The sequence below is a fragment of the Leucopleurus acutus genome (genome assembly GCF_964270905.1).
Source record: "Leucopleurus acutus genome assembly, chromosome: 10".
Taxonomy (NCBI): Eukaryota; Metazoa; Chordata; class Mammalia; order Artiodactyla; family Delphinidae; genus Leucopleurus; species Leucopleurus acutus.
In genome coordinates, this window is record NC_139153.1 from 65,468,793 (window position 1) to 65,480,078 (window position 11,286).

Consider the following 11,286-nt stretch of genomic DNA (forward strand, 5'->3'; position numbering starts at 1 on the left):
GAGGCCGGGGTGCTGGCGGCGCCGAGCCGAGACGGCCTGGGCTGCGGGGTCCACCCTGTGACGGCAGGGGGCAGCCGAGGGCTGCGCAGCGGGGAGGGGCGGAGAGGGGAGGGGCGCGCGCGGCTTCCCGGCGTACCCCGGGGCGGACCCCTGCTATGCGGCCGCGCTTGGGAGCTCACATTCCAGGGAGAGGCGTGGCGTCCGCTTTACTCGCACTTCTGGTTGGAGCCCAGTCACGCTCTAACGTTTAGCCCAGGCCCCACAAGGCCTCCAAAGCCCCGCAAGGGCTTTGTTGAGCCCTCTAGACCTCCTAGCGGCGCAGACTGGCCCTCTGTGCAGTGCTCAGAGTGTGTAGGCAGGCCTGGGGTAGCCCCTGCCCAGCCTTGGACCTCAGGTCCACCCACCTAGCCACCCTCTCTGCGCCTCACTCTTAATATTGGTAAAACAGGCTGCTGTAAGGATTAAACCATGACATGGGTAGAGCCTAGCACATAGCATGCCCAGAATTTTAAATTCCCTGTTAGCCTCTTTCCGGTTTTCCAGGGCACAGACGGAGCAGCGAGGTGAAGTTCCTCTGGGTCATAGGTAACTTGACAAGTAGGTAAGCTTGAGTTGAAGCTTCGGTCGTCTGACAATTAAAAATGTCACACACTTATTGGGGAAATTTGAATAAGATTAGTGGGTTTTACCAATGTCAGTATCCTGGTTGTGATGTTATACTATAGTTTTGCAAAAGTTAGCATTGGGGGAAGCTAAGCAAAGTGTACAAGGGATCTCTGTTATTTCTTACAACTGCATGTGAATCTAGTTACCTCGAATTGTGTGTGTATAGTTTTGTACCACACCTACCTTTCCGTCACCAGAATCACACACAATTGGGAAAACTCCAGATTGGCAGGCGATAGAAAACACCCAAGAACATAAAGGTTGTGGCAGCCGAACTAGGTTGAGGCCCTCCTGGGTCCTCAAGTGCTACTGGAGATACAGGGGTGCTGTGAGTCACCCTATTCTTTTTTTTTTTTTTTGGCTGTGCTGCCCAGCATGCAGGATCTTAGTTCCCCCACCAGGGATCGAACCCGTGCCCCCTGCCACTGGACCTGGAGTCCTAACCACTGGACCACCAGGGAATTTCCTGGGTCACCCTATTCTTGCCAGAGACAGCCAATGGCATGGATGTGGTTGAGCTACTTTGTCTGGTCAGGCCTCAGTTTCCTCAAGTCCTTCCAGAGGTGGTTAGATGAGAGCAGGTCTGGTGCAGAGATGACCCAATTAGGAACCAGAGGGCAGGTGGGAACTTGCCTCTTGCCTCCAGACACCACCATCTGACTGGGGAATCAGATAAAGGGAAAGGAATGAGAGAAAAGCTTGGGTCTGAAGGCTCCAGGTAGATTTCCTGGTATTCTCTGCCTTTGAGTCTGGAGAGTAGGGAGACCACCCATAAGAGTCTTCTATTAGACCTGAGGGCAGAGGAAGGAGGCACCTCCCCAGGCAGGGCCTCCCTCACCTTACAAGGAAGTAGGGATCAAGTAGTATGTTTTAGACCCAGGCCCCCTTGGCTGACCACACACCCAACTGTTGTTCCCATCCTCAGGACTTCCAACCACATATCTAGAGGGTCTAGTGGTCCTTGGAGCAGGCCTAGTGATTGCATTAGCTAGGCCAGTGTGTGGAAAGGCACAGGGTCTTTACTCCTAGGACAGAACACCATTCCAAGGTAGGCAGGGCAGCTGGGACGACCTCAGTTTACAGTGAGTAAGCTGAGGCCCTGAGTGGTGTAATGACTTCCCAAGGCCCTTGGTGTGATCACCAAGGGTAAGGCAGAATGGGATGATGGGCGGGCCCCTCTTCCTTGGACAGCTGTGTTCTGGCAGCCACTCTGGGACTGCATTTGAGGCCTGGTTTGTTCCTGTGATGAGATGAACTGTTATAAGTTAAATCCACATAATGTAAACCTTAAAATAACAAAGTTATTTTATGTAAGTCAACAAAAGAGATAAAATAGAATTAAAAACTCTCAAGTAATCCAAAATAAGGGAGAAAAAGGGTAACAAAGAAGAGATGAGACAACCAGAAAACAAATAAGATGATAAACTGAAACCTAAATGTATCAATAATCACATTAAAAGTAAATGGTCTAAACAACCCAATTAAGGGACTTCCCTGGCAGTCCGGTGATTAAGACTCCATCCTTTCATTGCAGGGGACACGGGTTTGATCCCTGGTCGGGGAACTAAGATCCTGCATGCTGCACAGCATGGCCAAAATAATAATAATAATAAAATAACCCAAATAAAAGGCAGAGATTATCAGAATGGATAAAATAGTAAGACACAATTACATGTTGCCCACAAGAAATGTACTCTGAATATAAAGACTCCAATAGGGTAAAAGCAAAAAGATGGGAAAAGATATACCATGTTTATGCTTGTCAAAAGAAAGCTGGGAAGGCTATAATAAAATCAGGCAAAGTTGATTTCAGAGCAGAGAATATTACCAGAGATGAAAAAAAGTTCAGTTTGTAATGACAAAGGGGTTGATTAATTGAGGACATAACAATTCTAAATGTTCATGTGCCCAATAAGCAAGCTTCAAAATATATGACACAAAAATGGATAGAGCTCCAAGAAAAAACAATCACAGTTTTAGTCAGAGATTTCAGTACTACCCTCTGAATAATAGATGAAACAAGCAAATAATCAGCCAGGATGTAGTAAACTAGAACAACACTATCAACCAACTTGACCTTTATAGAATCCTCCACCTAACACTAGCAGAATACATATTCTTAAGTGTACACAGAAGATTTATCAAGACAGATCATATTATGGGCCATAAAACAAGTCTCAATAAATTAAAAAGGATTCAAGTCATAACGAAGTGTGTGTTCTGATCACAGTGGAATTATATTAGAAATCAATAACAAAAAGATCCTTGGAAAATTCCCAGCTATTTGGAAAATGAATAACACACCTCTGGATCAATTAGGAATTATTTTGAACTGAATGAAAATGCAAATGCAGTGTATCAGAATTTGTGGGACATCTCTGTTAGAGAAATCTATAGCACTAAATATCTATTTAAAAAAAGAAAGATATGTCAACGACCTCAGCTTCCACCTGAAACCAAAGTGTACAGAAGAAAATAACAAGGATCAATGCTGAAATCCATGTAATAGAAAACAGAAAATCAATGAAACCATAAGCTGCTTCTTGAGAAGATCAACAAAATTGATAAACCTGTAGCCAGACTGATCAGGAAAAAAGAGAGAAAATACAAATCACCAATATTAGGAATGAAAGAGGTAAGATCACAACAGTTTCTACAGATAATAAAAGAATAATAAGGGAATATTAGGAACAACTTTTTGCCAATAAATTCAATAACTTAGTTGAAATGAAGAATAGATGGAAAGACACGAATTACCAAAGCTCACCTAAGAAATAGATAAATGTATAGGAATCTAGGTTAAATTTATAGCTTCAATTTAAGCTTCAATTTAAGCTTCAATAGCATACATTAATTCCTCCTATTCAATTCTATGTCCCCCTTGAAGTTGGTATTGTTACAAATACATCTTTATATATTGCATGCGTATTAACATAGATTTATAATTATTGTTTTATGCAGCTGTCTTTTAAACCATGTAAGAATCAGAAAAGAGTTACATACCCAGAATACAATAATACTGGCTTTTATATTTACCTTGTACTTACCTTTATCAGTGAACTTTTATCTAGTGCCTTTTTGTTTCAGTCTGAATGACTCCCTGTAGCATTTCTTGTAGGGCAGGTCTACTAAACAAATGCTGTTAGTTTTTGTTAATCGGGGAATGTCTGAACTTCTCCTTAATTGTGAAGGACAATTTTTCTGGATATAGAATTACTGGTTGACAGGTTTTTGTTTGTGTTTTCCTGTCAGTTCTTTAAATATATCATTCTACTGGTTTCTAGCCTTTGGGGTTTCTGATGATAAATCAACTGTTAATCTTAGGATGTTAATTGTAATCTCCATGGTAACCACTACAAAAACAAGTAGGAAATATATAGAAAAGGAAATGAAGAGGAAATCAAAATGGTACATACTAGGAGAAAAATCAAACACAAAAGAAGTCAGTACTGGAAGGATTAAGGAACGAAAAAGATATCATACACAGAAAACAGTACTATAGCAGAAGTAAGTCCTTCAATATCAGTAATCACTTTAAATGTAAATGGATTAAACTCACCAATTAAAAGACAGAGATTGGTGATAGGTGCACAATATTATGAATGTATTTAATGCCACTGATTTGTATATTTCAAAATGATTAAAACGGTAAATTTTATGTATATTCTATCACAAAAAAAGGCAGAATGGATTTTAAAATGATCTAACAGGATTTGAAAAAAAATTTCTCCAGAGAAGACATGCAAATGGCCAAATAAGTACATGAAAAGATGCTCAACATCACTACTTATTAGGGAAATGCAAATCATACTACAGTGAGATACCACTTCATATCCATTAGGATGGCTATTATTTAAAACAAAACAAAACAGAAAATAACAAATGTTGGTGAGGATGTAGAGAAAAAAGAACTCTTGTGTACTGCTGGTGTGAATAAAATGGTGCAGCCACTACAGAAAACAGTATGGTGGTTCCTCAAAAAATTGAAAATAGAATTACCATATGATCCAGCAATTACACTTTTGGGTATATACTGCAAAGAATGGAAAGCAGGGATTCAGACAGATATCTGTATACTCAAGTACATAGCATCATTCTCCACAATAGTCAAAATGTGGAAGCAACCCAAGTGCCCATCGACAGGTAAGTGGATAAACAAAATATGGTACATATGTACAATGGGATATTGACACACCTACAACATGGATGAACCTTGAAGACATTATGCTAAGTGAAAGAAACCAGCCACGAAAGAACAAATAAGGTATGATTTCACTTATATGAGGTACCTAGAGTAGTCAAATTCATATAGATAAAAAGTAGAATGGTAGTTGCCAGGGGCTGGGGCGGGGGGGCTGGGTGGGAGGGAATAAAGAGCTATTGTTTAATGGGTACGGGGTTTCAGCTTGAGAAGATGAAAAACTTTTTGGAGATGGATGGTAGTAATGCTTGCATAACAGTGTATTTAATGCCACTGAACTGTACACTTAGAAACAGTTTAAAATGTTAAAAAAAAAAGAGAGAGAGAGAGAGATCCAATCCAAGTATATGCTGCTGGCAAGAGACTCACTTTAGACCCAAAGACACAAATAAGTTGAAAGTGAAAGGATGGAAAAGATATTCTATGTAAAGAATAACCAAAAGAGACTAGGGTGGCTATATTAATATTGGAAAAAATAGATTTTAAGTCAAAAACTCTTACAAGAGACAAAGGAGGACATTTTATATTGATAAAAAGGGAAAATCATGAAGAAGTTATGACAATTATATATGCACCAAACAACACAGTCCCAAGATATATGAAGCAAATATTGACAAAACTGAAGGGAGAAATTGACAGTTCTACACTAATAGTTGGAGACTTCAATACCTTACTTTCAATAATGGAAAGAATATCCTATACAGAAGATCAATAAGGAAATAGAGTACTTGAAAAACACTATAAACCAACTAGACCTAAAAGACATAAAGAACACTCGTCCTAAAGAATATACATTGTTCTCAAGTACACGTGGAGTATTCTCCAGGACAGATCATATGTTAGGCCACAAAACAAATTTTAATACATTTTAAAACCTCCTAACAAAGAAAAGACCAGGACCAGATGGCTTCACTGATTAATTCTATCAAAAATCTAAAGGAGAATTAATACCAATGCTTCTCAAATTCTTCCAAAAAATTGAAAGAAAAGGAACACTTCCTAACTCATTCTAACTCAGCATTGCCCTCATACCAAAGCCAGACAAACACACAAAAGGAAACTACAGATCAATATCTCTTATTAATATAAATGTAAGGTAATAAAAGAACTCTCAATAAATTAAAAAGGATTAAAATCATACAAAGCATCTTCCCTGACCACAATGGAATTAATCTAGAAATCAGTAGCAGAAGGAAAACTGGAAAATTAGCAAATATGCAGAAAGTAAACAACACACTCTTAAAAAAACAGTGGATTAAAGAAGACCACTAGGGAAATAGAAAATACTTTGAGACATACCAAAAACTTATGGGATATAGTAAAAGCAGTACTCAGTGGGAAATTTACAGTTGTAAATGCCTACATTAATAGAAGATCTCAGATAAACAACCAAACTTTAAACCTTAAGGAATTAGAGGGACTTCCCTGGTGGTCCAGTGGTAAATAATCCACCTTCCAGTGCAGGGGACATGGGTTTGATCCCTGATCAGGGAAGTAAGATCCCACATGCCACTGGGCAACTAAGCCTGTGTGCCACAACTACTGACCTCGTGTGCCTCAGTGAGAGGGCCCACATGTGGTAAACTACAGAGCCCATGCACCCTGGAGCCTGCACGCTGCAACTAGAGAGAGATCCCACATGCCACAATTAGAGAGAAGCCTGCATGCCACAACAAAAAGATCCCACATGCCTCAACAAAGATCATGCATGCTGCAACTAAGACCCGATGCAGCCAAAAAAATAAAGAAAAATAAAATAGTTCAGTAGCTTAAAAAAAAAAACCCTAAGGAACTAGAAAAAGTAGGGCAAACTAAAGGAAGGAAGGAAATAATATAGAGCACAAATAAATTAAATGGGGGGGAACAATAGAATCAACAAAATCAAAAGTTGGTTCTTTGAAAAGATAGCAAAACTTTAGTTAGACTGACTAAAAAAATGGAAGATGAAAATAACTAAAACCGGAAATGAAAACAGAAATTAAAAGGATTATAAGAGAACACTATGAACTATTATATGCAAACAAGATAATCTGGATGAATCAACAAATTCCTAAAGACATGCAAATTATTAAAACTTATTCAAGAGGAAATAGAAGTTCTCAACAGACCTGTAATAAGCAAGAAGATTACATCAGGAATCAATAACCTCCCAAGAAAGAAAAGTCAGGACTAGATGTCTTCACTGGCCAATTCTACCAAACATTTAAAGAAGAATTAACATCAATCCAATTCATCAATCCTAACATCAACTCTACCAAAAATTAGAGGAGGGGAACACTTTCTAACACATTCCTTGAGGCCAACTTTATCCTGATACCAAAGCCAGAGAAAGATTCCATAAGAAAAGTATAGATCAATATTCCTTATAAACATAGACAAAAATCTTCAATAATATACTAGCAGACCAAATCCAATAGCACATGAAAAAGGATTATACACAATGACCAAATGGGATTTACCCTAGGAATGGAAGGGGTGTTTCAACTATAGGAAAATCAATGTCATACAGCCCTAACAGGACAAAGGAAAACAACCACATAACTCAATAGATGCAGAAAAGCATCTGATAAAAATTCAACATCCTTTCATGATAAAAACACAGCTGAGGGCTTCCCTGGTGGCACAGTGGTTAAGAATCCGTGCTCCCAGAGTTCAGGACATTGGTCCCCCAGAGACCTCATGGCTCCATGTAATATCAAATGGCAAAATCTCTCCCAGAGATCTCCATCTCATCACTAAAACCCAACTCCACTCAACGACCAGCAAGCTACACTGCTGGAGACCCTATGCCAAAAAACTAGCAAGACAGAAACAGAACCCCACACATTAGCAGAGAGGCTGTCTAAAATCATAATAAGGTCACAGACACCCCAAAACACACTACTGGACGTGGTCCTGCCCACCAGAAAGACAAGATCCAGCCTCATCCACCAGAACGCGCAACAGTCCACTCCACCAGGAAGCCTACACAACCTATTGAACCAACGTTAGCCACTAGGGGCAGAAACCAAAAATAATGGGAACTACGAACCTGAATCCTGCAAAAAGGAGACCCCAAACACAGTAAGTTAAGCAAAATGAGGAGACAGAGAAACACACAGCAGATGAAGAAGCAAGGTAAAAACCCACCAGGCAAGAATATACAGTGGAGAAAAGACAGCCCCTTCAATAAGTGGTGCTGGGAAAACTGGACAGCTACATGTAAAAGAATGAAATTAGAACACTCCCTAACACCATACACAAAAATAAACTCAAAATGGATTAAAGACCTAAAAGTAAGGCCAGACACTATAAAACTCTTAGAGGAAAACATAGGCAGAACACTCTATGACATAAATCACAACAAGATCCTTTCTGACCCACCTCCTAGAGAAATGGAAATAAAAACAAAAATAAACAAATGGGACCTAATGAAACTTAAAATCTTTTGCACAGCAAAGGAAAACATAAACAATATGAAAAGACAACCCCCAGAATGGGAGAAAATATTTGCAAATGAAGCAACAGACAAAGGATTAATCTCCAAAATTTACAAGCAGCTCAATATCAAAAAAACAAACAACTCAATCCAAAAATGGGCAGAAGACCCAAATAGACGTTTCTCTAAAGAAGATATACAGATTGCCAACAAACACATGAAGGAATGCTCAACATCACTAATCATTAGAGAAATGCAAATCAAAACTACAATGAGGTATCACCTCCCACCAGTCAGAATGGCCATCATCAAAAAATCTACAAACAATAAATTCTGGAGAGGGTGTGGAGAAAGGGGAACCCTCTTGCACTGTTGGTGGGAATGTAAATTGATACAGCCACTATGGAAAACAGTATGGAGGTTCCTTATAAAACTAAAAATAGAACTACCATACGACCCAGCAATCCCACTACTGGGCATATACCCTGAGTAAACCATAATTCAAAAAGGTAATGTACCACAATGTTCATTGCAGCTCTATTTACAATAGCCAGGAGATGGACGCAACCTAAGTGTCCATCGACAGATGAATGGATAAAGAAGATGTGGCACATATATACAATGCAATATTACTAAGCCATAAAAAGAAATGAAATTGAGTTATTTGTAGTGAGGTGGATGGACCTAGAGTGAAGAGTGAAGTAAGTCAGAAAGAGAAAAACAAACACCATATGCTAACACATATATATGGAATGTAAAAAAAAAAAAAAGTTTCTGAAGAACCTAGGGGCAGGACAGGAATAAAGACGTAGACCTAGAGAATGGACTTGAGGACACAGGGAGTGGGAAGGGTAAGCTGGGACAAAGTGAGAGAGTGGCATGGACATATATACACTACCAAATGATAGCTAGTGGGAAGCAGTCACATAGCACAGGGAGACCAGCTCGGTGCTTTGTGACCACCTAGAGGGGTGGTATAGGGAGTGGGGGAGGGAGGGAGACACAGGGGGAAAGAGATATGGGGACATATGTATATGTCTAGCTGATTCACTTTGTTATAAAGCAGAAACTAACACACCATTGTAAAGCAATTATACTCCAATAAAGATGTTAAAAAAAAAAGATAAAATAAAGACATCTTCAAACATTCAAAAAACAAACAAAAATACACTATTAGGAAATCAAGCATGGCAGGTACATATTGATAGAAACTTGAATTAAATGATATTTTCATGATTAAAAAAAAGAATGAAGATAAAGACATCTTCAAACATTCATAAAACAAACAAAAATACACTATAGGGCTTCCCTGGTGGCGCAATGGTTCAGAATCTGCCTGCCAATGCAGGGGACACGGGTTCGAGCCCTGGTCTGGGAAGATCCTACATGCCGGGGAGCAACTGGGCCCGTGAGCCACAGCTACTGGGCCTGTGCGTCTGCAGCTTGTGCTCCGCAACAGGAGAGGCCGCGACAATGAGAGGCCCGCGCACCGCGATAAAGAGTGGCCCCCACTCGCTGCAACTAGAGAAAGCCCTCACACAGAAATGGAGACCCAACACAGCCTAAATAAATTTATTAAAAAAAAATACACTATTAGGAAATCAAGCATGGGAGGTATATATTGATAGAAACTTGCATTAAATGACATTTTCATGATTAAAAAAAAAAAAAAGAATCCGTGCTCCCAGTGCAGGGAACATGGTTTCGATCCCTGGTTGGGGGACTAAGATCCCACATGCCACACGGCGTGGCCAAAACAAAACAAAAAACCAAAACCAAAACCAAAAACACAACAAACTAAGATAGGATAGACTTTTTAGGAAATGGTACTGGAACAACTGGTTATCTAGATGCAAAAAATTATCACCTTGAATCCATACCTTGCAATATATACAAATTCTAATGTATGATTCTATTATATGAAACTCTAGAAAATGCAGACTAAACTACAGTGACAGAAAGCAGATTAGTGTTTACTTGAAGAAGGATGTGTGAGGGTCAGGTGAGAGGGGTCACAAAGAGGCACAAAGGAACTTTTGGGGGTGAGGGATAGGTCTATTACCTTGGTTATGATAGTTTCATTTGAACACATATGTCAAGATGTATTAAATTGTACACTCTAAATGTGTGCAGCTTATGTTAATTGTAGCTCAATACAGTTTTTTAAAATTAATTTATTAATTTATTTTTGGCTGAATTGGGTCTTCATTGCTGCATGCGGGCTTTCTCTAGTTGCGGTGAGTGGGGGGCTACTCTTCGTTGCAGTGTGCAGGCTTCTCGTTGCAGTGGCTTCTCTTGTTGCAGAGCACAGGCTCTAGGCACGCGGGCTTCAGAAGCTGTGGCACATGGGCTCAGTAGTTGTGGCTCACGGACTCTAGAGCACAGGCTCGGTATTTGTGGCGCACAGGCTTAGTTGCTCTGCAGCATGTGGGATCTTCCTGGACCAGGGCTCAAACTCGTGTCCCCTGCATTGGCAGGCAGATGCTTAACCACTGCACCACCAGGGAAGCCCCTCAATACAGTTGTTAAAAATATGATGAGTAAAGAATGACTCAATAAATATGTATCAATGCATATTTATTTTATAAATGAGTTAATGGAGTTAATGACAGGTGAGTCAATAGGCCAATGCCCAGGGATTGGGAAGGGGGAGACATACAAAGAAAAAGGAACCAAGACTGTAGCAGAATCTTGTTGGCCACCATCACTTTGCCCAGGCTCAACCTTGCCAGGCTGGCCCAAAGTGCCCTGACCGCACTACTGGCTATCCTTGTGGCTTCAACTAAGTCACTCAACACCTTGGAACCTGAGTCCCTGACTCCAAAACGTAACTAATAATGCCCACCTCATAAATAAGATTCTTGTTGATTGAAAGAAATTACATTTATGGGGGATTCTCTGGAGATCCAGTGGTTAGGACTCCGCGCTTTCACTACCAAGGGCTGGGTTCAATCCCTGGTCGGGGAACTAAGATCCTGCAAGCTGTGCATGGCGTGGCCAA